The following is a 25,932-nucleotide window of genomic DNA, read 5'->3' on the forward strand; positions in this document are numbered from 1 at the left end:
CAGGCCCAGTTATTGGAAGCGAAGGAAGTGGTTGCCACCGAGACGGAACGTTTAAGGTGCTATGACTACAGGCAGTATATCATCAGGGCACATGCAGAAAGGGACAAGGTGGGTACCCTCTTGGCCAGACTAGCTAACCCGGAACTTAGGGGCTGCCCGATCCTCAGCATTAATAATGCGCAGGGAGAAATGGTGTACTCCCAGGCAGCGGTATTGGAACGTTTTAGGGGGTATTATGAGGAATTGTACCAGAGTCAGCTGGGAGTGGGGGTTCAGGACATTGCGGAATACCTGGGGGAGAGGTCCTGGACGAGGAGGACGCGAAGGAGCTGGGTAGCCCGATCACGCTCACAGAAATACGGGTGGCCATCAGACATATGGCCCGCAACAAGACGCCCGGGGTGGACGGACTGCCGATTGAATTTTATCAACAGTATGTGGACAGCTTGGCTCCCAGGCTGCTGGTGGTGTATACGGAAGCCTTCGAGGCCGGGGCGTTGCCTGGGTCCATGCGGGAGGCCTTGATTGTACCGCTCCTAAAGCCTGGCCGGGATGCCGCGGATGTGAGGTCTTATCGCCCGCTATCCATGCTGACGGTAGATTATAAGATTCTGAGCCGAATCCTAGCCACCAGGCTGGCCCCACATATGACGGGCCTGGTACACAGGGACCAGGCCGGGTTTATACCCACGAGGAGCACGGCGCTGAATATCCGCCGCCTGGTGGGAATAATGGACGCCATCTTGGACGGGGGGGGAGCTCCGGCGGTCTTGTCCGTGGACATCGAGAAGGCCTTTGATAGTTTGGAATGGTCTTTCCTGGATGGAGTATTAGAGAGGTTTGGCATGGGCGAAGGGTTCCGCAGGTGGACGAGGGTCTTATATACCTCGGCAACGGCGAGAGTGCGTTTGGGCGGTCTGGTGTCTGCGGCGTACCCGGTGGGCAGGGGCACACGACAGGGATGTTCTCTCTCCCCCCTATTGTTTGCTCTGGCGATGGAACCCTTGGCGGTCCATGCGAGGTCAGGTGACGGGTACGTGGGGGTAGCCAGCGGCGGGCATTGGCATTATATATCGCTATATGCGGATGACTTGCTCCTGTACCTAGCTGACACGTCGGGGGCATTGGTCGGAGCGATGGATCTGTTGTCTGAGTTCGGCCGGCTGTCGGGCCTTAAGGTCAATTGGGCGAAGACTTGTGTGTTCCCGCTGCGAGCGGGATCTCCAGTCCCTGGCAACGATTTGGGCGTGGTATGGGAGCCCTCTTGCTTCACCTATCTGGGTGTTCGCATCTACCACGCGACAGCGGACTTATTGGAGGGCAACATTGGTCGCTGTGTCCGGGCACTGAGGGGCAGCTTGTCTTTCTGGTCGACCCTCCCGCTGACGGTTCTGGGTAGGATTGCACTTTTGAAAATGGTGGCGCTCCCCCGCTTCCTCTATTATTTCCGAACGCTGCCTGTCTGGATTCCCCAAGGGGTCTTTAGAGACCTGCGGTCAATGATCATTGGCTTCCTATGGGGGCATGGCCGCCGTAGAGTGGCCCTGAGCACGCTACTTCGCCCCAAGCTAGAAGGGGGCATGGCTGTGCCCGACTTTGAGCTGTATTATCTTGCGGCGCAGTTGCAGGTCCTTACTCAGAACGTAGCTAGGGTGTTTCGGGGTCCAGAGGAGGACCGAGATCGGGGGATACAACGCCACGTGCTGTCCTACATCATCATGCAACAGAGGCTCAAGTTGCGGGCCCTCACCACGGAGGAGCGGACGCTCCGGCTGTGCTGGCAGAGGAGCCTTCGGAGAGCGAAGGCATCGCGGCCTTATGCACCGGAGATCCCGATCGGAATGCTGACGGCTTTGCCGCACGGGGGAGATTGGTCCCCGTTGTTGGATTGGGAAGAGGCGGGACTGCAGGTGGGAGGCGACTTATACATAGACGGGGCTTTGGCGCCGTTCGAAGCGCTCCGGGACCAGTTTGGGCTGCCAGATGGGGGGTTCCTCCTACACGCGGCGGTGGTGGCTGCCATACAGAAGCACTGGAAAGGGGGGCTCATGGAACCAACAACGACTATGGCGTGCCAATATGTGGTGATGGCGGCAGGTACATTCAAAGCTGTGACGTGCCTCCATAATAGGATGCTGAATGAGGGACTGGAACCACTCCAAGGGCTCAAGGCTAAATGAGAGGAGAGCGTGGGCCGGCCCATACCGGATACGGCATGGCATATCCTGCGGCGCACGTGGAAGGGCACGAGAAATGCGCGCTTTCAGCAAGTACATTTCTATGTGCTTCATAGGGCTTATTTAACTCCTGAGAAATTACAGCGGTACTTTCAGGTGCCGGATGCCCGATGCCCACGGTGTTCGTCTCTGGGCGCGGACATGGACCATTTGTTTTGGGGGTGCTCACACCTGGGGACCTATTGGGCGGAGGTAGGGGAACTCCTGAACGAAGTAACTGACAGGGAGGTGGAATTTGATATGGCGGCGTGCCTGCTGCTCTGGTTCCCGCATACTAAACACACCAAGGTGACAAGCAAATTCATTGACCTGGGTCTGATATTGGCGCAGAGGGAAATATCGTGGCATTGGAAGTCCAGGGGGGGACCCTCACTGCGTAGATGGAAGAATGAATTGCTGCGGTGGTCTGACTGCGAGAGTGTGCTCCGGATGAAGCAGGCTGTCAAGATGGGGAATGAGAAAGCATTGGATGCGGCGCGTGCATGGGAGTTAGTGGTACAAGGGTTGCGTGATTCTTTGGTAGAGGATGAGGATGGTGAAAACTAAGCCGGTGGACACCGCGGGGCGAACACAAAAGTATTGTACCACGCACTGTAGTGGATCCATCCAATTCGACAGGACGAGGCATACACCTTAGCAGTTGCCAGGGGAGGGGGGCTTTGGGGGGGCTGGTTAATGGGAGTTTGGGGTGGGCCGGAAGCCGTTAGATGGTAGCCCATTAGGGCACCTTGGACCTACTAGGAGGGTGGGTACTGTGTGGAGCGTGGAATGGCTGGGGAGAGCGGCCAGGTGTGACAACTCATAGCTCCTAGGGCAGGTCCCGACAAGGGCGGTACCACTGATTCTCACTGGGATGGCTGACGGGAGTGATGTTGTGGGTGGGGGGGTAAAAGCAGATACGCAAAACGACATTTCAACCATGGTCCCTATGGGACGTGCACCGTGATGTTTTCCTATTGAATGAAGTAATATGCCGCCTGGCCTCCGGGATGCGGGCTGAATGGCTGTGTACGATTTGGCTTTCTTATTGGACGGGGGGATATCACGAGTGAACTGGCTGATAAATTGTATCCTGTGGTTTATAATTCTGCAATAAAAATATATTTAAAAAAAAAAAGAGTTAATCAGTATATCTACCTTTTCCTCCTTCTTACTTAGCTCCTTCAGAATTTGAAAGGTCTCTTTCTGGAGATTTGTGGCGTTGTTCATGCGTGTTTCAAAGTAGTCCTTCTTGGCTGAAATGATGAGCTTTTTATATAATTGAAACGATGTTCTGTATAATTCCCTATCGGTGTCCTTTTTAGATTTCCTCCAGCATCTTTCGAGATAGCGGAGCTTTCTTTTTTGGTCTCGTAGGCACTGGGTAAACCAAGGGGCTCCTTTTTCTGCACCCTTTATTTTTTGTGTTTTTTCAGGGGCTATCTCCTCAATAGATTGCCTGAGGGTAGTTATTATCCTGTCGTGGTTTGAATCTAAGTCGATAGCATCTGATGGAGTTATGGATATCTGTTTGTATTTGGACAAAGCTTTGGTCAGGGTATCAGCGTTGACTTTTTTCCACTGGCGCACTTTTTTAGTTTTTAGTGGAAGTTTGGTCTGGGGATTATGATACGGTATGTTGTACGAAATTAGATGGTGGTCTGACCAAATACAAGGTGTAATATTTGTAATGACCGCCTTTGGCATAGAGGACCAGATAAGGTCGAGAATATGGCCCTTTGCGTGAGTTGGAGATTCCACAAGCTGTACCAATCCCAGAGCGGTCATAGAGGTCTGCAATTTCTGAGCTAACAAATCTTTGTCCCTTTTATCCCAGTGGATGTTAAAGTCAATGAACTTTCTGGTGGATAATCTGTCTAGTTCAAGATTCCTCACTGACCAGTCCACCTCTCCATTGCATGAACTGGACTCTTTTCCGTCTGAAAAGGTCCCAATATTGGCCATGACAGTCTGCTAATAGGGTCCGCACCTGAGGGCACCGACAGCCTACGAAAGCAACTATTGTCAGAGCACATGAATAGCTCTTAAATGTGGCGCTGGTTGTCACTTAGAGAGCAGGACAACTTTGCAATGGAAAAGCATGATGCCACCTACCGGCGCACAGGAGTACTGCTCTGAAAGCATCTGAATCCAGTCTGATGCATGAGGAATATTCACAAGGTGAATTATCTGCAGTTAGTATCCACACAAAAGATTGTTATTGAATGTAAGTAACTTGTTCTTTGTGACCTGGTAGCTGGGAAGCTTTTGGCAATCTGTTTGTCTTCTCTTGGTATCCTCTGCATTTTTAGTAGTCTCGCAAGACAATCAGCAAAGTATAAGCTTGAAAAGTGAAGGTGTAAACCTCTCTTAACAACATAAATTCTATTATAAATGCACAAAGGGTTTTATTATTTTGGGGTGGACAGTATCCTATATATGTATTTCAAGAATATTATCAATACCTATATACAGAAGATGGGCACTAAGGAAGTTAAAAGTACCTCCTCAGGCGGAATCACTCAGCACTAAAGTTCCACTTGTGATGGAGTTAGTTAGGGAAGCCCACTCGGGTTCTTCCTGTTTGCAAGACAGTGGGGAAGATAGCATACTTCCCGAATTTTCCAAAACCTTTAGATCAGTAATTGTACCAATGATGCTGCTATTATTCACAAACATTCAAGCGTCTTGTACTACCCCAATGACCACTGTTGAAACCTAGTAGCTCCTGTGTGCCCTGAGAACCCCTGAGTGGGATCTGACACAACAACAGTGTGAGGATTGATGGTACAGGGCCCTACCTCCTGTTTCTTACTGCTAGCTGGAGGACAGTAAAATATAGTCTTTCTGACTGTCACCCTGGACTCACTCTGATAAAATGTGTGTCCCCATAGGACACCATATACCAGTTCCCTACCAGAATCCTCATCTTCAATAGAGAAGGCATATAATGAATGACAGCTCCTGTGAAACCTTGCTGGCAACTAAAGGGCATTGGATACAGGCTATACAGCGTACCTAAATCATGGAATCTGGCCAATATAGTTTTATTTTCTGAAGAAAAATAAATTCCTTCTAGAGTCTAGTTCTTGCCAGACAGTTTACCTAATCAACAATGATGCTTCTTCTATCTGATATGAATCATACAATTTAACCAATATAGTTTTATTTTTGGAGAAAAAGAAATCCCCTGTGGAGTGCAGCTCTTACAGGCACATTTCATTAATCAACAGTGATCTCAATATATATTAATAATCATTATTATTTTCAATTTTTTTATAAGCATTACATACATAAATATCAGTTAAAAGTGATCTTCAGTACAGTTAATGTGTTCAATGATAAGAGGAAACAAAAAAATCCGACAATCATTAAAGTTTGTTTAAGTAATACTCACTTAAAACAAAATCCCATGTAAAAACAAACTAATAAACCGGGAGCATGCACATGAAAAACAGAGCTGTTTTTCTTTGATGGAAACCATAAAACTTAAGAACTAGTGTTAACCCCTTCTGTGTCATGAGCACACTTGCAAAAAGTCCCTCTACTGTAAAGAGAGAGCCCACTAGGCGCCAGCGATTATGCTGGCTTTTTTATACATAGGGGTAGGGGCTGCCCGGGATGGGCATTCAAATACCCCTACCCCCCCCCCCCCCCAAAAAAAATAGCCACAGTCTTTCAGCCCCCTTTGGGAGCATATCGGGGCAATAGCCCCCGATTCTTGACTTAACCAGAGCGGCAGAAAGCCCACTAAGCACTTTTTTTTCGGGAATTTGCCTACCTGTGGATTTTGGGTCCTAGAGCAGCTGGCACCCAAGGAAATCTAGTAAACCTATACATTTTAAAAAACTAGACACCCAGGGGAAATCCAATATTTGGTGACTTGTGCGGCTCTCACTAGATTCTGTTACCCAGAATCCCTTGCAAACCTCAAACGTTGTAAAAAAACACATTTTCCTCGCATTTCTGTGATGGAAAGTTCTAGAATCTGCGCAGATCCACAAAATTCCACCCACCCAGAATTTCCCAAAGTTTTCTGATAAAAATGGTACCTCACTTGTTTGGGCAGGCCTATTATCCATGACAGATACAGCCCAAAAAGCAATTTGGACACACCAGCTATTTACAGTGAAAACTCACCCTTTTTTTGCAACTTGCCTGGCTGTAGATTTTGAACCCTAGGTCTGCCAGCACCTAGGGAAACCTTGCAAACCTTTACATGTTTTAAAACTAGACACCAAGGGAAATCCAGGATGGGGTGACTTGTGTGGCTCTCACTAGGCTCAGTTACCTAGAATCCCTTGCCAACCTCAAACTTTGTAAAAAAACAAAAAACTTTTTGCTATCATTTCTGTGCTGTAATGTTCTGGAATTTGCCCAGATCCACAAACTTCCACCCACCCAGCATTTCCCAAAGTCCCCTGATAAAAAATGGTACCTCACTCGTTTGGCAAGGCCTACTACCTGCAACAGGAAATGGCCCGAAAAGCAACGTGGACTCCGCATTTTTACTGTGAAATCTGACCCTTTTTTTTCAAAGTGTCTAGCTGCAGGTTTTGAACCCTAGCTCTGCCGGGACCTATGGAAACCTAGCAAACATATACATTTATGAAAACTAGACACCCTGGGGAGTCCAGGAAGGTATGGCATGCATGGATCTCCCAACGTTTCCCTACCCAGAATCCCCTACAAACCTCAAATTTTGCAAACAAATCAAATTTCATACATATTTTAGTTTGGCAAAGTTGTAGGATCACTGAGCTGACACAAATTTCCTACAACCCAGTATTCCCCCAGGCCTACCGATAAAAATGGTATCTCACTCGCGTGGGTGGGCCAAGTACCTGCGACAGGTAAGGGCCCAAAATGTATTGTGGAGACATCAAAATAACCTATCACAAAATGACCTGTTTTTGCAAGGGGAGGTCACCTGAGATTTTGGCCCTGGGTTCAGCGGCTGGCTAGGGAAACCTACAATAACCACATCTTTCTGAAAACTTGACAACCTGGGGAGTCTAGGGGGTATGGCTTGCATGGATCCCCCAAAGTTCCATGGATCCCCCAAGGTTTAATTTGACGCGGGAGACCAGGGGGAACGCGAAGTGGTAGGACATTTGTGCCGGCACATTAATGCCACACAAAAATGTGTGGAAAAGGTGATTTTTTTTCAGCTAAGTTTGTGGTTTATAGGGGATTCTGGGTATGAAAACATTGGAGGATCCATGCAAGCCATACCTCACGAGAATCCCACGGGTGTCTAGTTTTCAGAAATATGTGGGTTTGTAGGGTTCCCTAGATGGCCGCTGAGCCCGGGAACAAAAACCCAGGTGCCCCCCTTGCAAAACCTGGTTGTTTTGTGATAGGTAATTTTGATGTCTCCATAGTACGATTTGGGATTTTTCCTGTTGCAGGCACTTTGCCTACCCACACAAGTGAGGTACCAATTTTATCGGGAGACCTGGGGGAACACTAGGTGGTAGGAAATATGTATCAGCCTGGTGATCCCATAAATTTGAATAAAGGATTTTTTGCCGGGCGCACAGCGTTTTTTTTGATGAGCTTTTAAGTTTGTATGGATCTCCAGAGTATCGCCTTCTGTCTAGAGGCGTAATAAACTGAAATGGGAGGGTTGCACTCTCAACACTGAGAGATGTCCTCTGGGTTCCAAAAAAGTCCTTGTATCAAGGTTTCACGAAAAGATTATAACTTTACTCGATGAATAGTAGTCTGAATGTTTATTCACATATATTCATGGCTTGTTGTATTCACAAGTGTATTCTATTGTTCATGTTCTTTAAACACTTTTTGCACTCATACGATCCCAATGCATTTCGGCATTTCCATTATGCCTTCATCTGGGGATATGTTTCTAAAAACGAAGAAATGCTTGTATTTTACAAGATGTAAAAAATAGTTCATAGGCTAACTAAGCAGTGGCGGTATAATAATCACTCAACATGCTCATGGAGTGTAATCATGCAGCGGTCAATGGTCTTTCGTGATAGAAAATAGTATAACGTGAAAGGAAAGGATTGTTAGGTGAAATCATGGAGTATGAATCCCGTGGTGAGAAGTGTGCGCATAGCGTTACAAGCTCATGCTTTTAAAGGAATAACGTGTGCATTTCGGCTGCTTCGCTGAAAGAAATAAAGTGCTGTGAATATTGCGATTATTTTAAGGCGTGCTTATGGTGTTCGAGGATTAAATAAACACCTCAGTGTCTTTCAGATCGAGTGGCTGAAGTGACGCTTACCGTGAAAGTACAAATGCGCGTCTGTCAACGCTGGCAACCAAGGCTGTAACCGGGTTCGGGAGAAGTTATCACCCGGAAGTGAATATACGTAGGTGGTTGCGTGAGGGCGCAGCCTAGTAGGGAGTGTGTGCAAAGTAAAATCCAAAGATAAAAATGGGTTGGAGGCGGGTTAGAAGGGATCGGTTAGGGAAAATGTAGCTAGAGGTTAGCGAGGATATAAATAAAGAGAATGAAAATAAAGTGACATGTAATATATGTACATAAGCCTATGAAGACAAACTTAAATTGTTCAACATAAATTCAAAATAAATTACAAGCTGTAAGCGAATGAACCACTCTGCGGTGGTAAGGAGTCATTGGCTGGGGCCCCAGCTGTTCAAAGATAGCATAAATACTCCACTCGGTCATTTAGGCCGAATGGTTTCATGCTGCTTAAGGTGAAAATCCAGTAATTTTCTCTTCTCAATAGTTCCTGATGATTGTCTTTGACTTCTTGTTGTTTAACTGTTTCCAACACACAGTATCGTAGCTGGCTGATGCCATGACCTGCTTCCAAAAAATGTTGTGCTACGGTGGATTTGAGTTGCTTATTCCTTATATTTGATTTATGCTCGTTAAGTCTTGTTTTGAGTTTTCTCTGGGTTTGTCCAACATAAATCTTGCCGCATGGGCATTTCAACATATAGATTGCGTTGCTTGTGTCGCAGGTTGCTGTAGCTCTAACTTTGATTTTGTTACCCTTCATTGGGTGGTTAACTGTAATCCCTTGGATAACATTATTGCAGTGGTTGTAGTTTCTGCATGGAATTGTTCCTTTGTATTCAATGTTAGTTGAGGGAGTTTTTAACAGTTCTCCTAAGTTTCTTGCCCTTGTGAAGGCAAAGGTAGGTTGAGTGTCAAAGATTTTATTGAAGTCGGGCTCTATCCTTAGGATTTCCCAATGTTTTCTGATTATTTGTTTGAATTGGTAACTAACTGTGGAATATTTGGAAACTACAGTGATTGCATCCTTATCAGTTGTCGGGGTGTAAGAGAGAAGTTGACTTCTGGTTTTGATCTCAGATCGTTGAATGGCCTGGTCGAGGACATGGTGTGGGTACCCTCGGGCTTTGAATCTCTGTAGGGTGATTTGCCTCTCTTGATGAAATTGATGGTTTTCCGAGGTGATTCTTTTAGCTCTGATGATTTGGCTGTATGGTAAATGGTCTTTCAATGGTTGTGGGTGGAAACTGGAATAATGTAATGTGTTGTTTCTGTCTGTTTTTTTCCGAAATAGGCTGGTGATGAATCCTGTGGGAGTGTTGGTGATTTTGACATCTAGGAACGTTATAGATTCCGTGTTTAATTGATATGTAAATTGGATGCGTTGATCTATGGTATTCAATAGTGCCAGTTGTTCTTGCAGAATGTTCTCAGGGCCTTGCCATATCAAGAAGATATCATCTATGAATCTCACAAATATTTTTAGATGATCCGTCCATTGAGTTTTGTTGAGAATGTGATCTTCTTCGAATCTATGCATAAAAATATTTGCATAGGCCGGTGCTGTAGAATTGCCCATAGATGTTCCTGTTAATTGTTGGTACCAGTCATCTTTCCATGTGAAATAGCTGTAAAACAATGTAAATTGTAGGAGTTCCATGAGAAAGAGTTTTAAATGATTGTCCAAATCGCTTCTCAGTAAACAATACTCGATGGCTTCAATTCCCATTGAATGTGGAATGGATGTATATAGAGACGATACATCAACTGTACACAAGAGTATTTGACCATGATCATCTATTTGTACTCGGTTGAGTTTGTTGAGGAAATCCGTGGTGTCACGAATATAAGTGGGCAGAGAAATGACGATGGGTTGGAAATATCTGTCAAGAAATTTTCCCACAGGATCGTGGATGCTGCCACATGTCGATACAATAGGCCTGCAAGGAGGTGTTTGTGGATCTTTATGTATCTTGGGAACCAAGAAAAATTTTGGACTTTTTGGATGCTTGGTGGTAAGATACTTAGTCGTTTTCTCAGAGATTGTGCTGTTCTCAAAAGCTTTGTTTAGTATTGTGTCAAGTTTTTCTTTGAATCGGATGGTGGGGTTATTGGGTAATTTCAAATAAGTATTGGTGTCCGAGAGGTGAACCATCGCTTGTTGATCATAGTAGGAGGTGTTAAGAATTACTATGGCGCCACCCTTGTCAGCTTTGACACATGTCACTTGGTTGTTATTAGCAATAGATTTAATGGTGCTAATCTCCTTGACAGTGAAGTTTTTATGCTTGGATTGTCGGTTGCAGTTCAATTTAGATAAGTCGTTTCGGACTAAGGTCTCATAGGTGTCGAGTGTCTTATGTGAGACTGGTGCAAGAAAATTGCTTTTGGGGCGTAAGCCCCTAAGTTGATCTTCCTGAGGGTCTATAGATGTTTGTACAATGTTCTGAAAAAAGTGTTTTAAACGAAGTTTCCTCATGAGTTTGTAAAATGAGATCTCCAACTCAAGTTTGTTAGTACGGGCAGTAGGTATAAATGAAGTGCCTCTTTGTAGGGTTTTCATTTGAATTTCACTGAAATGATGGTCCGAGATATTAATAACCAGGTTGTCAGTTATTTCACTTTGGTTTTCTTGATGGTTGCTGTCCTGGTTTGTGGAGGTTCTCTTGTTTTTTCTTGTTCTTTTTGACCTCCTGGGTCTTCGCGTTGATCCTGGCCTACCTCTAAAAAAGGCTCGACTGATGTTGAAGGTGCTTCCGAAGAGATTGCATTACCTTGAAGATTGGATGTTGGTTTCTGAGGTGGAGGTCGGGTTCGTCTTCCTTGTGAGTTTGAAACGCGTCTTCAGAGGAGGAGGTTTCGGTGTTGGCTGTATAAGGTTTGTTTTGTCTTCGTTTTGCATAAATATCGGCCCATGTGTATACCTCGCCCATTTTATAATCTATAGTGTCCCTTTTTAGTTTGCGGATCTTACGTTCTGTGACTTCAGCAGTGTGTTTGGTCAGTTGAGTGTTGATATCTTCCATAATTTTATTAAGTTACTCAGTTGTGTAGCTGTTTTCCAATTCTGTCTTCACGTGAGAGATTTCTGTGGCAAGTTCTTCCAAGATGGTTGATAATTCTTCGATAATCAGCAATATTAAGTCGAGGCTGCACTTATTAAGGATGGCGTACCATCTATCCTTGAATCTTTGAACGTTTTTGCATAAGGATGGTTTTAGTGGTATTCTTAAGCCTCTCGGTATTCTCTGCGCCTTATGGTACTTAACCATGGTGCTCGCATGCAGGCGTTGGTTGATTATTTTCTTTGACAGGTATAATAATTGTTTGATGTTTTGCTCCTTACTGCGGTTCGTGGTTAATTCGGTGGTTTCTTCGCTGATGAGTGCGTATATTCTGTTAACTTCCTCGTTAGAATACGCAAAGGTTTCTGCTCTTACATCCGTGAGATTAAATATTTCATCCATGTTGTGTGCGTGCTGTCCAGCAGTTAGAGCAGACTATTAAATATGAATAAAGGATTTTTTGCCGGGCGCACAGCGTTTTTTTTGATGAGCTTTTAAGTTTGTATGGATCTCCAGAGTATCGCCTTCTGTCTAGAGGCGTAATAAACTGAAATGGGAGGGTTGCACTCTCAACACTGAGAGATGTCCTCTGGGTTCCAAAAAAGTCCTTGTATAACTTTCCCACACAGTAATGTGAGAAAAATGAGATTTGTTCAGCAGAATTTGAGGTTTGCAGGGGATTCTGGGTAGGTAAGCTTTGGGGGGGTCAATGTAACTCACACCTCCCTGGACTCCCCCGTGTGGCTAGTTTTCAGAAAGTTGTGGGTTTGGTAGGTTTCCCTAGATGGCTGCATACTAACCCTGGACGGAGTTGGCGTAGTGCCACTATGCAGAGTAAGACGGAGTTATGAAAAAAATCTGTGGAACAGGAGCCCATGTCCTGCGGTCAGCCGAGTGTCCATGTGCGCGGGAAGGGGGTCCCTCATGCCTGGACAGGCACCCAGATCCCTCTGACCTGGCTGGGTTGAGAAGCAGCGACCAGACCCGGGGCCTGAGCTTCGGGCAGGGCCGGGGGGTAGGAGCCCCCATCCTGCGGCCTGCCGAGGGTCCGTCTGCCCGTAACAGGGGTCCCTGGTGCCGGGGGAGGCTCCCCCCCTCCCCGGCCTGGCTGGGTTCAGAAACGGGACCGGTTCCGGGGCCTGGGCTCCAGCATGCCCTGGGGTGCGGGAGCCCATGTCCTGTGGTCAGCTGAGGGTCCGGGTGCCCGTCACGGTGTTCCATTGGGCCAGGACAGGCCTCCCCCACTTTGCCTGCGTGTCAACGTACCTGCGGGCCTCGGGTCAGAGTTCTGTCGGGGGCCACCCTCGCAGCCCCGTGCCCGAGACCCGGCTAAGGGCTCTAATGAGCCCCCGAGGAGCAGAGCCTCCGAGCCCCCCAAAGGGCAGGTGGGAGCCCTCCCGCGAAGGCTGGGGACGGGCAGATTGGCTTCCTTCAGGCCTGGCCATCTGGTCGCACTTCTCCCCTGGGCCATATGGTCGTGCACAATGCTTTCCAATGGGGTGACCAGATTGCCAGGCTGCCCTGGAAGTCCCGATGAGGGCTTGTTTGACTCCCTGATCCCAGTCTGGGCTCCAGGAGGTTGGGCACATCCGCACCTTGGGTCCCCTCAGTCTCATGGTGTGCATGCGTTACCAGAAAAGGGGTTACTCTTCCTCCGGATTACTAGGGACAGGGTATGCCGGAACCCCTCGTGGGCTGGAGACTCTCAGCAGATGGGCTAGGGCCTGGCAAAAACCTCTCTCCCCTGTCCGGGCCTCAATCCTCCGGCCCACCGCATGTCAAAGTGCCCGAGACGGGCTCCACCTGGCCCGGGCGGTCCTCCCTTGGGCTTCCAGGCCCGAAAGCTCTGGCCGGGCACTCCCTACACTGGGCTACATCCTCCACTCCACTCTGCTATGGGCCGGGGCCCGTCTGGCATTTCCCAGCTCGGGTTGGGTTCAGGAGCTCCAGCAGGCCCTTGGTGGCCCTCTGGTGGAGGGTGGCCTCTCCACCCCGGGCTTTGTCCTCGGGCCTGCCGCGTGCCAAGGTGCCCCGGACACAGGCCTTGGGGAGGCCTCTCCTGAGCATTGTGGCCTGGGTCCTCTGGCCTAGCCCAGGGGACCGGGTCTGTCCCCCTGCTCCACCATGGTCCCAGTATGGGGGTCCATTGGGCCTGGGCAGGCCTCCCTCCTGCTTCGCCCGCCTGTCAATGTGCCTGGGGGATGCCGGGTCGGAGGTCCGTCAGGGACCCCCGTCAACAGCCCCGGGCCCGAGGCCTATCCAGGATCTCCGAGACCCCAGGGGGCAGAGCCCCCGAGCCTTCCAGAGGGCAAGCGGGAGTCCTCCCGCGAAGGCTCGGGTGGGCAAGCAGATTGGTGTCCTTCAGGCCCGGCCATCTGGTTGCACCTTCCCCCTCGGCCATCTGGTCGCATGCAATGCTTTCCAATGGGTCAACCAGATGGCCAGGCTGCCCTAGAAGTTCTGATGAGGGCTTGCTTGCCTGCCTGATCCCAGCCAGGACTTCAGGAGGTCGGGCGCATCTGCGTCTTGGGTCCCCTCAGTCTTGCAGTGCGCACAGGTTACTAGAAAAGGGAGTACCCTTCCTCCGGATTACTAGGGACAGGGTACTCCGTCTTCAGCTGGCAGGCGGATGGGCCAGGACACCCCCAGCCCGGGGCTCTCTCCCCCAGCCCAATGTGTGGCATGGTGCCCCAGGCTCAGTCTCCTGGCCTGCCACTCTGCCAGGGGTCCAAGACGGGGTTCCACCGGGTCTGGGGAGCCTGCCCCTGCTTGGCTGGGTACAAGAGCCCTGAAGGGCCCTTCAGTGATGGCCCTGGGATGGGTACCCTCCCCAACCTGGGTACCGTCCTCGGGCCTGCCGCGTAACCGTGTGCCAGAGACTGGGTCCTGTGGGCCCAGGGAGGGCCCGGGCCCACCCTGTGCCCTGGGCTCTGTCTCCTGGTCTGCCGCTCTGCCAGGGGACTGGTACAGGGTTCAGCCGTGCTCTGGAAGCCTCCCCCTGCTTAATTATGTTCAGGAGCTCTGTCTGGGGCCCCTGGGGTGCCCGGGGAGGGCAGCCTCCCACCCTGGGCTAAGTTCTCTGGCCTGCCGCATGGCAGGGTGCTCAGGACAGGGTCCCGTGGGCCCGGGGAGGCTTCCCCTGTGCCTCTGGGCCCGGGAGCCCCAGCTGGGTCCAGGGGACCCGCCTGGCCCCTGGTCCGGTGCTCCAGCCCTGGGCCCCGTCCCCTGGGCTGCCGCTCTGCCAAAGGCCTGGGACGGGGTTCCGTCATGCCCGGTGAACCTCCCCCTGCTTGGCTGGGGTGAAGAGCTCTGGCTGAGGCCCCTGAGGGCCCTGGGGAGGGCGGCCTCCCCATCCCGGGCTCCGTCCATGGGACTGCCACATGGCAGGGTGCCCGGGACGGGGTCCTGTGGGCCTTGGGAGGCTTCCACTGTGCCTCTGGGTCCGGGAGTCCCGGCAGGGTTCAGGGACCCCCGGGTTGAGTGCTCCAGCCCTGGAACCCGTCCCCCGGCTAGGTGTGGGCGGAAAATCCGTTCCGCTCGCGGATTTTGCGGATTTTCGGGAAATCCGCAATCCGCGAGATTTGCGAATTTCCCGCAAAATCCGCAAATCCGCGAGCAGCGGATTTTGCTCGCGCTGCTCGCACTGTTAGCGTGAGTTCGCGCCCCGCGAATAAGTGCGAAATTGCAGAAATACGATCTTGGCAAAACTGAAAGTAACTACTTACCAGGTTCAAAAGTTCAGGCACATCTTTAGTAGCCATTTCCTGTAGGGCTTCCTGAGGGGCCCCTCCAGAGTTCAGTTGCCAGTTGAAACTATTATGTGACCCTGCTCTGAACCTCAGAATAGTTACACATATGCCACAAAGGTCCTGAATTACAGCTAAGGGAGACAAGCAGGAGCCAGGCTGGAAGTTAAAATCCATTAATCAGCCCCTAATTCATTATTGTCAGTTGGGGCAGGGCAGGTGTTGTAACTAATTTTGCAACAATGAAAGCACTTAGCAAGTGCAAAAGATCACTAATCAGGGCGCACTAAGGAAGCAGGTGCCAGCTAAAAAAATATTCTGTGACACATTAATCAGCCCCAAATTAATTCAGGTCACTTGAGGCAGGGAAGGTGTGCTTTGCTTTGCCGAAAATAATGTACACTGGACAACCAGAGGGTGTAGTGATGAAACAGAGGGTGGCATGGGTGGGCCAGAGGGTGGCATGAGTAGTCAGAGAGTGGCAGTGGTGACAGAGAGTGGCAGTGATGAAGAAGAGTGTCCCAAACAGGCTGGACACGTAGAAACAACAAGTTCGCAAAACTTGCGACCCGACAGGTAAGTTCGCAAATTGCGAAATTGTAAAAACCCTCGCGAACTGGCAGAAACACGGGCGAACACAAAAAAAAAAAAAAATCCGCAAATTCGCGGGAATTCGCGGATTTTGCGGATTGCGAATCCGCAAATCCGCAAAATTCGCGGATTGCCAATCCGCAAAATCCGCTCATGCTTACCCCCGGCCTGCCGCTATGCCAAAGGCCCAAGATGGGGTTCCATCATACACAGGGAGCCCTACCTTGCTTGGCTGTGTTCAGGAGCTCCGTCCGGGCCCCTGATGACCCCGGGGAGGGCAGCCTCCCCACCCTGGACTAAGTCCCCAGGCCTGCCATGTGGCAGAGTGCCCGGGACTGGGTCCCATGGGCCCAAGGAGACTTCCCCTGCACCTCTTGACCTGAGAGCCCTGGCTGGGTTCAGGGGCCCGCCAGGCCCTGGGTCTGGAGGCTCTAGCTAAGGGCCCGGGACGGAGGTCTGTCAGGCCCATGCAGACCTCCCCCACTTAGCCTGCTTGTCAAGGTGTTCACGGGCCCCGGTTGGAGGGCCCGTCAGGTCCCCCCTCGCAGCCTAATGGCTGAGGCCTAATGGCTGAGGCCCAGCTGGGGCCCCGGGCCTTTGGCACCCCATGCCTCGGTGCCTGCTCGCCCTTTCGGTGGGGCTCAAAGTGACCAGATGGCCGCCCTTCAAGCCCAGCCATCTGGTCGCACCTTTCCCCTCGGTCATCTGGTCACACCTATCCTCTCGGCCATTTGGTCCCGTGCAATGCTTTCCAATGGGGCAACCAGATGGCCAGGCTTCCATGGATGTCCCGATGAGGGCTCATTTGCCTCACCGATCCAAACAAGGGGTCCAGGAGGTCTGGCAGGTTTGCGCCTTTGGTCCCCTCTGTCACCCAGTGCGCATGGATTACAAGAAAGAGGGTATTTTCCCACTGGATTACTAGGGGGAGGGTCAGTCGGACCTCCGTGAGGTCTGGCGATTCCGAGGCAAGGGAAGGCAGGCCTGAGCCTGCGCCTGCCTCTCAGTCCCTTCCCGATAGGCCTTTCCTCTGAGCCTGCTCGCCCCAGGAGCAGGCAGGGACGTGAAGTCGGCATCCCCTGCGCAGGGAAGCCTGACCGGGTGAGGCCCCACCATACTCGGATCCATTGGGCACATTTAGGGATGGACTGCTTGGCCAGCCTTGGCTGTTGTTTCAAGCAAAGAACTTCCACCCTGCATGGACCGTCCTACTCGAGGGCCTGCCACCTGGCGGGAGTCCCTTCACCCTACCCAGCAGAGCAAAGGCCGAGCGGCGCTGGCAGCTCGGGCCCCCCACTGGTGAGACACGAGCGGAAGGGGTTGGGTGGCGCCAGGCCCTCGGATGCTGCTGCCGAGCAGGTCCGTAGGCCCCGCGTGCCATGCTGTCACCCCTCTCCACCCAGCACATTTCCGCAGCAGCTCAGAATGACCGTTCCGAGGTTTGTCACTGCTGCCAGGCTTCGGCACCCCTGTGTCTCCCTCAGACTGCGCCTCGGCCCACCTATCCCTTCCGGCGGAGTCGGCTGGGCCCACCGGTGCCCGTGCGACTACACCTCCCCACCCCTCCAGCGAGCCCTCCCGCCTAGGCGGTCAGGCTCCTTTCCCTAGCAGGCTCCAAGAGGGAGGGGTCTGCTAAGGTTGCTGGTCGGGGAGACGGACACCACCCCGTCAGCAGGTGCGACTACCTAGTTGGTCCTGCCAGTAGCATATGCATGTCTCAAAGATTAAGCCATGCACGTGTAAGTACACATGGTCGGTACAGTGAAACTGTGAATGGCTCATTAAATTAGTTACGGTTCCTTTGATCGCTCCATCTGTTACTTGGATAACTGTGGTAATTCTAGACCTAATACATGCCAACGAACGCTGACCTCCCTGGGTGCGTGCATTTATCAGACCAAGACCAATCCAGGCTTGCCCGGCCGCTTTGGTGACCCTAGATAACCTTGGGCTGATTGCACGTCCCCGTGACCGTGACAATACATTCAAATGCCTGCCATATCAACTTTAAATGGTACTTTCTGTGCCTACCATGGTGACCACGGGTAACGGGGAATCAGGGTTAGATCCTGGAGAGGAAGCCTGAGAAACGGCTACCACATGCAAGGAAGGCAGCAGGTGCACAAAATACCCACTCCTGACTAGGGGAGGTAGTGACAAAAAATAATAATACAGGACTCTTTTGAGGCCCTGTAATTGGAATGAGTACACTTTAAATCCTTTAATGAGGATTCATTGTAGGGCAAGTCTGGTGCCAGCAGCTGCGGTAATTCCAGCTCCAATAGCTTATAATAAAGTTGCTGCAGTTAAAAAGCTCGAAGTTGGATCTTGGGATTGAGCTTGTGGTCTGCCACAAGGTGACCTACTGCCTGTCCCAGCCCCTGCCTCTCGCGCCCCCCTTGATGCTCTTGACTGAGTGTCCTGGGGGTCCAAAGAGTTTACTTTGAAAATTTGAGTGTTCAAAGCAGGCTGGTTGCCTGAATACTTCATCTAGGAATAATGGAATAGGACTCTGGTTCTATTTTGTGGGTTTTAGAAATGGGGTCATTATTAAGAGGGACGACCGGGGGCATTCGTATTGTACTGCTAGAGGTAATATTCTTGTACCGGCGCAAGACAAACCAAAGCCAATGCATTCACCAAGAATGTTTTCATTAATCAAGAATGAAAGTCGGAGGTTCGAAGACGATCAGATACCATCGTAGTTCCAACCATAAACGATTCCAACTAAGGATCCGGCTGCATTATTCCCATGACCCGCCACGCAGCTTCCGGGAAACCAAAGTCTTTGGGTTCCGGGAATAGTATGGTTGGAAAGCAGAAACTGAAAGGAATTGACGGAAGGGCACCACCAGGAGTGGAGCTTGCGGCTTAATTTGATTCAACACAGAAAACCTCACCCGGCCCGGACAAGGAAAGGATTGACAGATTGTTCGATCTTTCTCGATTATGTGGGTGGTGGTGCATGGCATTTTGTAGTTGGTGGAGCGATTTGTCTGGTTAATTCTGATAATGAACGAGTCTTCTCCATGCTAACTAGATACGCGACCCCCAGCGGTCGGCGTCCAACTTCTTAGAGAGACAAGTGGCGTTCAGCCACACAAGATCGAGCAATAACAGGTCTGTGATGCCCTTAGATGTCCGGGGCTGCATGCGTGCAGCACTGAACGGATCAGTATGTGTCCACCCTTCGCTGACAGGTGCAGGTAACCCGCTGAACCCCATTTGTGATAAGGGTTAGGGATTGAAATTATTTCCCATGAATGAGGAAATTCCAGTAAGTGCGGGCCATAAGCTTGCATTGATTAGGTCCCTGCACTTTGTTCACACTGCCTGTTGCTACTACCAGTTGGATGGTTTAGTGAGGTCCTCAGATCAACCCCACCGGGGTCGGCAAAGGCCATGGCAGAGTGCAGAGAAGACAATCAAACTTGATTTTCTAGAGGAAGTAAAAGTCGCAACAAGGTTTCCTGTGGAAGGATAATTAACAGCGGTGCGGCCTGAGTGACCGATAGTGCCAGCCCGAAGCCCTTGGCTGCCTCCTGCAAGCACACGTAGGCACAAGGCCCAGCCCTGCCCTGGCGCGTACCGGCCGGCAGAGCTGTCCATTGCCGCATGGGGCGCTTGGGTGAGAACAGGGCCTTCGGTGGGCCTCTTCCACCAGGGAGGACACGACCGATGCGTGATGGACAGCGGACGGGGTGGCCCCTGTCCCTCTCTGGGAGGGACTCAATGGTAGATGGACCGCTGATGTCCAGGTGGGGCGACCCTCCCTCGTTGCCAGGTACCCGGTTTGACCCGGCACCCTGTGGCTGCGCCGAGGGGTTTGATGACTCGTGTGGTCCCTCCCGGTTGCTCTGGGTGGGACCGGCGGTGGTGGGGCTGCCTGCTCCCATTGCTCTGGAAGCCCCCTTCTCACCCCCATTACTCCTAGTACGAGCACCTGGTAATGCTTTTTTCTCCCAACGGTGCAGTCTGACTCCTAGAGGGAAAACCTTAAACAAGGGGCCCGGACCGTCTCGGTGCGCTGGCAGTTGATAGACTGCGTCGCCTTCCTCCTGCCTCTCCTGCACCCGCAATTGGGTGAACATTTTTGAAAAGTTGCCTGTGACTCTTGTCAGTGGATCACTCGGCTCGTGCGTTGGTGAAGAACGCAGCTAGCTGCGAGAATTAGTGTGAATTGCAGGATTAATTGATCATCAACACTTTGAACACACCTTGCGGTGTCTGAGGGTTGCTCGATCGTCAATCACCCATGGGCTTCCCCGGGACGCAGCTGGGGCCATCGCAGGGTTAGCTCTGCTTCCCTGTGTCCCTTCACAAGGTCAGACCCCCCGATTGCCCGTGGCAGAGTCCCTCACTGGGTCCTGTCGCAGAGGTATGCCGCCGGTGTGCCTAGCCTCACCTCCAGCAGAGTGGGGGGGTCAGTGATTGGTCCATCCCAGGACCATCCCGGGGTGCTTGGCTGCGTGCTGCATGTGGCTGTTTGTGGTGTCCCACCAGTTACCCGTGCACACGTGCCTCGAGCGCTCACCTCCACGGCTGGCTCCCTGGGAAGGGCGAACCCCCTCCAGGACCGATCCGTGGAAAGAAGGAGCGCGCTGCCAGGACGTCAAGCCCCAGCAGGAGTCTGGCCTTTCCCTGCGGCTTTCCCCAACGCTTTTGTGTTTTTTTCAACTACGACCTTAGATCAGATGTGGTGACCCGCTGAATTTAAGCATATGTAATGTAATACGTTTCTTGTATGCGCGGGCTACACTCCAGGGAGCATCTTTGCGCTTTTAGAAAGAGAACCTGAAACCGGGGGTCTGGTGGATTGGTACAGTTTAGACTAGGGATATACATTGTGTTTCGGATAGAGTATAGATCCAAGTTCTGAGGGTCTTTCTAAAGATGGATTCAGTGGGGATTAGGCGGAAGTGTGGTGGGAGCGTGTTCCAAGCTTTGGAGCCTAGAACTGCCAGGGCTTTCCCTCCTCTCGTTTTAAGTCTAAACTTGGGAATGGTGAGGAGGTTGGCAGTTTGGGATCTAAGACATCGTGGGGGGTGTAATGTTTGAACATACTCTGTATATAGCTAGGTCCTTTCCCATTGAAGGCTCTGTAGGTGATCAGGAGTATTTTAAAGAGCACCCGTTTGTGAATTGGCAGCCAGTGCATGATGTTCAGTGCTGCTGTGGCTGATGTTCTCCTTTTCCATCCTAACACCAGTCTGGCTGTGGCGTGCTGCACCATTTGTAGTTTGTGGCAGATTTTTCTGTTGGTCCCTGCATAGAGGCTGTTGCAGTAGTCGATGCGGGAGGTTATAAGGGCTACTGCAACCATTTTCCTTCCTGAGAGGGGAATCAGATCGAAGAATGTTCTGGGCCCTTTTATAATGCCAAAGCAGGTCCCTGCTACGGCCACTGCTAGCTGTTTGAAACTAAGGGAGGGGTCGAATTTGATCCCTAGGTTTCGGACTGAGAGGGCAGTATTGGGGGGGATGGGCAATGGCATCCTCTGGCCACCAGGATTCAGGATTGAATTGATTTCCTTTACCAAAAGGTAAAATCTCAGTTTTACCAGAGTTACACTTAAGGTGGTTCATGTCCATCCATTTGAACGTAGCTTTAAGGCAGTTCTTGAGTTTAATTTCAGCTTCACCGGTATTGTCCTCCATGACCAGAATGAGCTGTGTATCATCTGCGTAAGATATGGTATCTATGCCATAAAATAATATGAAATTAAGGGGGCGTCGGGCTCAAACAGGAGCCCTGGGGCACTCCTGTTCCTAGTAGTTGTTCTTCTGACCTATATTGGCCTAAGATGACCACTTGTCGTCTATTTGCTAGGAAGCTTTTAAGCCACCTCAGCACATTTCCGGCTATCCCTGCCACGGCTAAACGGTTTATCAGGATGGTATGTGACATCGTATCGAAAGCCGCGGACAGGTCCAGCAGAACCAGGACTGCTTTCTTACCCTGGTCTAATGCAGCTCGAAGAGTTTCAGATGTGAATATTAAAGCTGATTCGGTTGAGTGCTGAGCTCTAAAACCTGCTTGATTGGGGTGCCAGGTGTTATTGGCCTCCAAAAAAGCGGTGAGCTGTTTGTTAACTGCCTTTTCAGTCAGTTTACAAAAGGTAGGAAGGAGGGAAATGGGGCGCAGGTTTGTGAGGATTGCAGGATCAGGTAGTGGCTTTTTCTGCAGGGGCTTTAATACTGCGAGCTTCCATTCCTCAGGGACTGAGCCTAGGTTAAGTGATGAGTTAATGATATAATTGATAAATGGATTTGCGATCTCTATCAATGTATGAAGGACAGATGGAGGCCAGGGGTCAAAGGGTGAGCCTGATTTGAGCTTTAGGATCTCAGTCTGAGATTCCTCTTGGCTAACAGGTAAAAAGGAGGACAGAGTGTTCATCTTTATGTTGACACTGTTTAACGGGTTCTCCTCTTGGGATTGGGGTTGGGGGAAATCTTTGATAAGCGTTTGAATTGTTGTATCGAAGAAGTCTGCTATGGTGGCACATAGACTTTGGGAGGGGGGAATGTCCCTTTGCATGGATTTGGGGTTAGTGAAAGTGTTCACGATGTTAAAAAAAAAATTCTGCTTATTGTTGCTTTTAATAATAGCTTCTCTGTAGTATTCTTTTTTGGCTGTTTTAATCATCCCATAATCTAGGCTAAGGTGGCTTTATAGTTGTCACGGTCTGAATCTATATAGTTGAGGTGCCACATCCGCTCGAGAGCTCTAACCTTCCTCTGTTCTATTTTTAAGGTTGGGGAGAACTAGGGGTAGAGGGTCTCTGTTTCCTACTGGGCCTTCGACTAGGAGTGACCGAGCCCTCTCCTGCACCACGTGTATTAATCCATTTTCTGAAGGACTGACTGTCTTTGTCGGGCTCTCCCGTCGGAGGGGGTCTAGATGCTGCTGCTCTGGTCAGAAAGTCTGGCTGTTCAATCAGATCTTTCCAACAAAATTCCTCCTGGGGAGGACGCCGTTCCCTATCCACTGAGGCCCGTGTGTAGGCTGCCCCTGGGAGTTCAAAAGCTGTGATCCGTCCATGTTATTACTAGTGGAGTTTTAACAATGAGTATCTCTAGGTTAGTGCATATACAATCAAGTATATGTCCTGCCTTGGGCGTGGCGGTAGTGGTAAGTATTTTTTTATAACTAAGTGGAGGAAAAGAAACTAACCAGGATTCCCCCAGTAACGGCGAGTGAAGAGGGAAGAGCCCAGTGCCGAATCCCCTCCGGTGGCGGATGGGGGAAATGTGGCATACAGAAGACCGACTCCCTGGCGTCGCTCAGGGGCCCAAGTCCTTCTGATCGAGGCTCACCCTGTGGACGGTGTTAGGCCGGTAGCGGCCCCCGGCACCCCAGGATCGGGTCTTCTTGGAGTTGGTTGCTTAGGAATGCAGCCCAAAGCAGTAAACTCTTTTCTAACACTAAATACGGGCGCAAGACTGATAGCCAACAAGTACCGTAATGGAAAGTTGAAAAGAGCTTTGAAGAGAGAGTTCAAGAGGCGGTGAAACGGTCGAGAGGTAAACGGGTGGGGTCTGTACAGTCCACCCCAAGGATGGTCAGTGGCCCGGGACATCCAAATCCCCTCCATGGGACCCGCACCCGGGCCCTACCTGGCACCCGCAGGGTATATTTCTTCTGTTGCGGTGTGCCGCGACCGGATCCAGGTTTGCTGGGAAGGCATTGGGGTAGCAGGTATACCTCCGCTCTGGCAGAGGGTGTTACAGCCCCCCTGGCAGCAGCTTCACTGTTTCCACCGGGCTGAGGGATATTTGACTACCTCTGTGTCCTCCCCCTGGCACTGCCTCCCGGCCACCCCTCGGGGCACCCGGTAGGTGAGAAAGGGGGACAGAGGCCCATGCCTGGTGCCAGGGGTCTGCAGCGATGTTGGTTACTCACCTGACCTGTCTTGAAACACGGACCAAGGAGTCTAACACATGCAAGAGTCGGAGGGCTGAGCGAAACCCTGTGGAGCAATGAAGATGAGGGCCGGCGTGCGACGGCTGAGGTGGGATCCTGCTGCACTTCCAGCGGCATGGGCACCACTGTCCCATCTCACCTGCTCCGTTGGGGTGGTGGAGCATGAGCGTGTGTGATAGGACTCGAAAGATGGTGACCTATGCCTGGGCAGGGCGAAGCCAAAGGACAATCTGGTGGAGGCCCGTAGCGGTCCTGATGTGCAAATCAGTCCTCCGACCTGGGTATAGGGGCAAAAGACTAATCGAACCATCTATTAGTTGATTCCCTCCGAAGTTTTCCTCAGGGTAGCTGGTGTTCGGAGCCCCCAGTTTTATCTGGTAAAGCGAATGATTAAAGGTCTTGGGGCCGAAAAGGTCTCAACCTATTCTCAATGGGTAAGAAATCCGGCTCGCTGGGGTGTAGCTACTTTTGGTAAGCAGAACTGGCGCTGCGGATGAACTGAACGCCGGGTTAAGGCGCCTGGTGCCGACGCTCATCAGACCCCAGAAAAGGTGTTGGTTGATATAGACAGCAGGACGGTGGCCATGGAAATTGGAATCCGCTAAGGAGTGTGTAACAACTCACCTGCCCAACCGACTAGCCCTGAAAATGGATGGCGCTGGAGCGTCGGGCCCATACACAGCTGTTGCCGACACTGAGAGACGCAGGGGCTAAGCCGAGACGAGTAGGAGGGTTGCTGCATTGTCCACAGAAGCCCAGGGTGAGGACCCGGGTGGAGTCTCCGCAGGTGCAGATCTTGGTGGTAGTACCAAATATTCAAACAAGAACTTTGAAAGCCGAATTGGAGAAGGGTTCCATGTGAACAGCAGTTGAACATGGGTCAGTCGATCCTAAGAGATAGGCACTCTCCATTCGGAAGGGACGGGTGATTGCCTCCGATGCCCTCAGCCGATCAAAAGGGAGTCGGGTTCAGATCCCCGAACCCAGAGTGGCAGAGACGGGCGCCCTCGCGGCATCCAGTGCAGTAACCCAAACAATCCCGGAAAAGCCGGCAGGAGCCCCAGGGAGAATTCTTTTTTCTTTGTGAAGGGCAGGTGCACTGGAACAGGGTCACCCGGACAGAGGGGCCCGAGCCTTGGAAAGCATTGTGGTTTGGGCAGTGTCAGATGGTGTAAATCTCACGCCGAGCCATAGCCATATCCGCAGCAGGTCTCCAAGGAGGCTAACTCCAACTTTTGTCCACCGGGGCCCGGGGAGGCTTTCCCCGACCCGGCTAGGGTTCTGAAGCTGGGACCAGGCCCGGGGCTTTATCTCCATCCGGCGGGCCCCGGGGTGCAGGAGCCCCCTGTCCTGCAAGCGAGCCAAGGGTTCAGGCGCTGGGGATGGGGGTCTACCGGGCCGGGTAGGCTCTTCCTGGTTAGGGTTCAGAAGCTGGGACCGGGCCCAAGGCTTGAGCTCCATCAGGCGGGATCTGGGGTTTCGGGAGCACCCTGTACTGCAAGCCAGTCGAAGATCCGGGTGCTGGGGACAAGGGTCCACTGGAGGCTCTCCCCGGCCTCGCTTGGATTCGGAAGCAAGGACCGGGCCCGGGGCTTGAGCCCTGTCCAGCGGGCCCTGGTTGTGGGAGTCCCCCATCCTGCAAGCCAGCCGAGGGTCTGGGTGCTGGGGACAGGGGTCCATCGGGGCCCAGGGAGGCTCTCCCAAACCTAACTGGGGTTCGCAAGCTAGAACTGGGCCCGGGACTTGAGCTCCTTTCAGCGGGCCCCGGCAGACGGGAACCCTCCGGTCCTGCAAGCCATGTGGGGGTATGGGCACTGGGGACGGGGACGGGGATCCATCAGGGCAAGGGCAGGTTCACCCGACCTGGCTGGGTTCAGAAGCAGGGACCGGGCCTGGGACGGGGGTGGCTGGCCAGCGGAGCGGAGTTCTCTGCCCACCCCTAATATGCATATGTGTGTGTGTGCATGTATGACTACTGTTGTGTGCAACCTGGTAGCTGGGGGAACATTGTTTCACCTTTTTCTTAAGCTTCTAATCTGTTTAAAATCGAGCTTGCACTAATATAGATCAAAATTGTTGTCTTCCATTTTGAAATAATGCTGCAATACACCGCGTGATTGCTGTTGTTGTCTTTGCTCTATTAAAGAATTGTG

General features: G+C 51.3%; 3 pseudogenes; all 3 read left to right on the forward strand.

The window, feature by feature from the left end:
- The first annotated feature begins 17,535 nt into the window (after positions 1 to 17,535).
- LOC147722496 (18S ribosomal RNA) lies at positions 17,536 to 19,340 on the forward strand (annotated as a pseudogene).
- Positions 19,341 to 19,962: 622 nt separating this feature from the next.
- On the forward strand, positions 19,963 to 20,118 carry LOC147722497 (5.8S ribosomal RNA; annotated as a pseudogene).
- Positions 20,119 to 22,941: 2,823 nt separating this feature from the next.
- Positions 22,942 to 25,018, forward strand: LOC147722498 (28S ribosomal RNA; annotated as a pseudogene).
- The last annotated feature ends 914 nt before the right edge of the window (positions 25,019 to 25,932 follow it).

The sequence above is a fragment of the Lissotriton vulgaris genome, chromosome 4_1 (genome assembly GCF_964263255.1).
Source record: "Lissotriton vulgaris chromosome 4_1, aLisVul1.2, whole genome shotgun sequence".
Lineage (NCBI taxonomy): Eukaryota > Metazoa > Chordata > Amphibia > Caudata > Salamandridae > Lissotriton > Lissotriton vulgaris.